This window comes from Benincasa hispida, chromosome 5 (genome assembly GCF_027475165.1).
Source record: "Benincasa hispida cultivar pf3 chromosome 5, pf3_genome.v1.1, whole genome shotgun sequence".
NCBI classification, from domain to species: Eukaryota; Viridiplantae; Streptophyta; class Magnoliopsida; order Cucurbitales; family Cucurbitaceae; genus Benincasa; species Benincasa hispida.
Genome location: NC_143482.1, coordinates 35,622,539 through 35,628,538, shown reverse-complemented (window position 1 = coordinate 35,628,538; position 6,000 = coordinate 35,622,539).

Genomic DNA, 6,000 nt, shown 5'->3' with positions numbered 1-6,000 from the left:
CAATTGAAGAGGAATCCCACAGCGGAAGCGAGTGATCGCTTCGCTTTCGATTTTGTTTTAGGAATTTAGAATACGGAACCAAAAAAAAACAATATGCACTCACAATAATGTAGTAAAGGTCAAGCATGAAATAAAATTTAATTTTACAAGGAAGAAGAAATGACTTACCTTTCAAGAACCTTTTCTTCAAAAAAATTTGCATCTTCTTCTTCCTCAACGAACTAATCTTCCGAACAATATCGTGACGGTACCATAGAGTCTTTCCTACTATTCTCTTGGCAAATACTGATTTGTGGGAACTGACTTTTAGAATAGGTAAAAGGGAATTGAATTTTGGAGGACCTTTTACAGAGAACTCATTTCTTTATAAAAACCATTAAGAGAGAAAAGAAGGAGATGGAAGAAGATGGGGGAAGATGGGAGGAGATCTTTTTTTTTTTTTTTTTTTTTTTTATAATAGCAAAATTTTTAAGAAAAAATTTCACCTCCCTCCCTTTATTTAAAATGTGAAGTGGGATTACAACATAACTCTCATTTCCTATTATTTAATCTAAATTAAAATGAAATAAAATTCATTTGAGTAAGGGCTATTTTCAAACATAGAAAAATGAACTAAAATATTTTTAAATATAGCAAAATTTCACTATCCGCGATAGACCGTGATACACTATTATCTATGTCTATCTATGTCGGATATATACAAATAGTAGCCTATCGCAATCTATCACGGTCTATTATAGATAGATTGTGATATTTTGTTATTATATTTAAATATTTTCAGCAGTTTTTTCATTTAAAATAATTTTTCTTTAAGTAAATTAAATAATTAATTAATATTTTAATTAAATATCTCATATTTAATTAAATATACATTTAAATCATATTCAAATCCACATCTCTCTCATAACCTATAATTTTAATATGAATCTCATTTATCTTAAATTTTAACCTGCAGTTTTAATTTAAATCTAATTCATATTGTTTTAATATTTGAATAATATTCAAATATATTAAATCTCCCTTTATTATAAAATTTAATTTTGAATATTATTCAAAATTAACTTTATATTATGATGTAACTATATACATTATATAAATTTTATCGTATATAATTAATGTTATTCCTTTTAATAATTTGAATTCAAATTCTTCCAAAACTATTGGTCCTTGTTTATCCATTATGAGCTAGCAGGGACCTAATGTGTAAACCCCGAACTCTATATTCATACTTAAATATGTCAATTAATATGTTGCAAATGTTTAAATATGATGTTACATTGTAGGGAAAAGTTGAAAAATAAGAAGGATGAAGGAAGAAAATTCAAAGTGTTGATGTGTATGGTCACAGATAACTTTGAGTTTAGCCTTAGCAAGTAGAAATTTGGTTAAGTATGGAACTAGACGTGGATACCATAAGGCATTGGTGTGAGGACATGGTAGGCGATGGCCTTGTCATTGGAGATTAGACGAACACCTAGAAGAGCTAACCTTGTTAACTAAGTGTTGGTCGAAAAGCTTGCTTTGCGTTAGTAATAGACATGCGATGATCATGGCCTTGAGAGGCTAGTGAACTAGGTGGTGGGTGCGGTGTCACAATCGCTCTTTCGGAAGCTTCTCTTAGCGATTGTGCGGCACTTGTTCCCGCTTACGAACAAGTCAGCCAACTCGAATACGAACTGCCGATGGCACACCGAGTGCCTCTTGCAACCTCCACCCCCGTTTTAGGGAAAACGGTTTTAGAAAACGGGTTTAGAGAAAACATTTTCGTAAGAATTTTTGTGAGTGTGAATAAAGAAAGAAAGATTGTAGTAGACTAGAAAGCAATAAGCAACAACAACGGCTTTATAGAGTACTACTCCGGGTATGAGGAAGTGATGGTTAGTCTTATCCCCATATGGTGCATTCTGAACAAAAAGCCAACTGGCGCCCTTGCATATACAAAAGGGCGAGTGGTCACTTACAATGAAGATGTAAAGAAAGCAAGCTAACTAAGCTAATACAATACAGGAAATGAATGTATGCTAGAAGGGGGTTGGATTGGGCATGCGGCCATGGGCAACAGGCCCTGGACAAGCATGACCGTTACATTCTTCCCCACTTAATTGGTTGACGTCCCCGTCAACCGACCTTGTTCAAAACCTACGATGGCTGGAGCTGCATTCTTCAAATCTTCGGCCCGCTCTCAACTGATCTCTTCATCGGGGAGATCCTTCCATTTCACTAAGAACTCTGTCAGTTCTCGTCTGGGTCTTCCAATACGGCGCGTACATTTATCTAGGATTTGTGCAACTTTTTCCTCAGCAGAATTCTTCATCGTGACCGGTGGGCGCCTTAGCATGTTTCGCTATTCATCCTCGGGATCGGGATGATAGGGCTTCAGGATACTCACATGGATGACAGGATGAATCTTCATCCATGAGGGCAACTGAACCCTATATGAGGTTCTCCCGACCTTCTCAATTACCTCCACTGGACCTTCATATTTCCTTACTAGCCGTTGGTCTCTCTGGCCTCAGAAACGAAACTGTTCCGGTCGTAGCTTGATCAGGACCTTGTCCCCAGCTTGAAACTCAAGGGCCCTCCGCTTCTTACCAGCCCACTTCTTCATCCTCCTCGATGCTCTTTCTAGGTAGGCGCGAGCTATCTCAGAGGTTTTGCTCCACTCTTTAGTGAAGTTATGTGCCTGAGGACTTTTGCCTGCATAAGGGTGGTCCACCAAGTGTGGCATGAGTGGCTATCTGCCGCACACCACTTCGAAGGGCGTTTTTCCGGTCGCGGAACTCTGTTGGCTATTGAAGCTGAACTGAGCCACATCTAACAACTCGTCTAACTGTTTCCGAAGCTCAGCCAATTCTGGCGGGGCCATCCGATATGCATTCTTGGCATGCGGCTTTGCCCCTGGAAACAACTCAATCTCATGGTCAATCCCCCTTCGTGGGGGTAAGGACTTGGGCAAGCTTTTCGGCAGGACGTCCCGATACTCTTCCAAGAAAAATAGAACGTCTTGGGGGATCTCCTCTTCAGTGGACTCAACCGATTCTATCGGGATGGCCATGAATGTGGGTTCGTCGTGGGCCAAGCCCCTCTTTAATTGGAGGGCTGAGATCATTCTCACCCCATTTGGCCGCTTGATACTGGCTTGGACTACGGTCGGTGTAGATCCAGTAATGACTAAGCATTTGGTGAGGGGCACTGGTATGACTTTATGTTCAAGTAGGAATTCCATCCTCAGTACCACATCGAAATCATCCATCTTGACAATCACGAAGTCAACGAAGCCCTTTCAGTCTCCTAACTTTACCGAAGTTCTCTTCGCTATCCCCGTAATCGGTAGGGCTGCGGAATTCACAGTTTTCATCTTCCCTGCATCTCTTTCCCAATTCAAGTTCAGGCGGTGAGCTTCCGTTTCAGCCATGAAGTTATGGGTAGCCCCAGAGTCAACCATAGTGGTTTTGGCCGATCTTTGGTTGACCCAAGCGTCCACATACATGAGACCTTTCTCTAGTGGCTCCGTCGCCTTTCTCATATTCTTCTGGAGTGCAGATAGGAATTTCAATGCCCCCATCCTGGGATTCTCAATTTCTGCCGCTGGTTCGGTTACCGTCTCCTCCAGTTCAGCCTTGTCTTCAGAGGTAGAGGCTAATGTGGCTTGAAAAGCATTGAACGTGGTTTGATTTGGACATTCGCCCGCCCTGTGTGGCCCTCTACATATGAAACAAGACAGGGGGTGATTGTAATTGTTATGCTGTTGTGGCGGCCCCCGCCAGTGGTTTCCCGATCTCGGTTGGAATGATTTACGGTCCCCCCCCCCCTGTGTTCTTGTCTCCTCCCCCAGGTCTGGGAGGACTGGAACGGCTGTTTCTGTTTCCCCCATTTGAGGAAGTTGATTGCTTCCTCGCATCCTGTGAGTCAGTGCTAAGGTCGTATAGCCGTTCAGTTGCCGCATAGGCAGAGGGGAGATCCTGTACTCTCTGTTCATACAGTTTTGATTTCGCCCACGGTTTCAGCCCTTCCACAAAGCAAAAGACCTTGTCTTTTTCAGACATATCTCGTATGTCCAACATGAGTCCTGCAAACTGTTTTACGTAGTCCCTGATGTTACCTGTTTGCTTTAGCTCTCGAAGCTTTCGTCGAGCCAAGATCTCGACATTTTCAGGGAAGAACTACGAACGAAGTTCTTGTTTCAATCTATCCCAAGTATCAATAGTGCAGCATCCTTCCTGTATGTCTGTAAACCGTGATCTCCACCACAGTTTCGCATCTTCAGCTAGATGCATCGTTGCTAGTGTGACTTTCGACTCTTCAGTCACTGTGTTCGTCGCCTTGAAGTATTGCTCAAGGTCGAAGATAAAATTTTCCAGGGCTTTCGCTTCTAGCACCCCACAGAAGGGTTTCGGTTCTGGGATTTTTATTCTGCTCACTACCATTGCTCCCCCAGGTGGGGCTTGGTTCCCTACCGCTCGGATGGTGAGATTCACCCTAGCACTCACATCCGCTATCTCGGCGCTAACGACATCCAGGGCCGATCGAAAGTCTTCAGATAAATCGGTTACCATCTGAAGTATTGCTTTTTGGGAGCTGTCCAGCTCTTCGACACGCTCCTCTATGTGGGCGACAGAGCCCGAGGACCTATCGCCTCGTTCAAAGCTGTCGAACCGTACTGTTTTGGTCTCGAGGGTCTCTACCCTCATCATCAATTCTCTGACGAGTAATCCGTGTAGGCGGCCTACCACCGCATCAATTCCATCGGCTTTCTCGGCAACTTCTTATAGCCGAGTCTCAAGGAAACGGACATTATCTGGGACCTCTCTCAGGTAGAGCATTTGTTCTTCCATCTCTACCAATCTGTCCACATGGGACTTGTTCAGGTTCTTCGTCGCTGACATGATCACTTATCTTCCCTCTATAAGCCAACTTGGCTCTGATACCAACTGTCACAATTGCTCTTTCGGAAGCTTCTCTTAGCGATTGTGCGGCACTTGTTCCCGCTTACGAACAAGTCAGCCAACTCGAATACGGACTGCCGATGGCACACCGAGTGCCTCTTGCAACCTCCACCCCCGTTTTAGGGAAAACGGTTTTAGAAAACGGGTTTAGAGAAAAGGTTTTCGTAAGAAGTTTTGTGAGTGTGAATAAAGAAAGAAAGATTGTAGTAGACTAGAAAGCAATAAGCAACAACAACGGCTTTATAGAGTACTACTCCGGGTATGAGGAAGTGATGGTTAGTCTTATCCCCATATAGTGCATTCTGAACAAAAAGCCAACTGGCGCCCTTGCATATACAAAAGGGCGAGTGGTCACTTACAATGAAGATGTAAAGAAAGTAAGCTAACTAAGCTAATACAATACAGGAAATGAATGTATGCTAGAAGGGGGTTGGATTGGGCATGCGGCCATGGGCAACAGGCCCTGGACAAGCATGACCGTTACATACGGCAAGGCAAGGCCTTGGGCAATGGGCATGAGGAGACAATGGCATGATGATAGGCGAGTGTGGAAATAAAAGGGGTAGTCATGCGTTAAGCATGGGCATGCGCCAACCAAGCTTATCTTGAGGTTAGTAGGCGTTGAGGAATGCGTTGTGGTGCAAGGATGCACGCACAAGGGCCTTGAAGGCCTGAGGCATTGGGAGGTTGTGCGTGTTAGATTTTATGTCCTAAAACTCGTAGTTTGTAAATTAATAAATATATTCTGTTTTGTTTTTCGATAAAGTTGTTATTGAAATTGTAATCTTGAATCCAATAAACTAAGGTTCCGAGGCTATTTAATGTAATTTGAACTTTATGTAGTGACATAAATGTGGATCAAGTTCAAATCTATAGCCAAAATGGTCTATAGTATATGAATAAGGTTGGGCGCCTTATTCTGGAGACACTATGGATGCGGCCCACTTTGTAGATAGTACAAATGATGTGATCCTAAATCGTTCATATAGAGATATGTGAGTGTAGGATCCTATGTAAAGAGTTTACCTAAGACTGAACCATGAAATAGTCACTT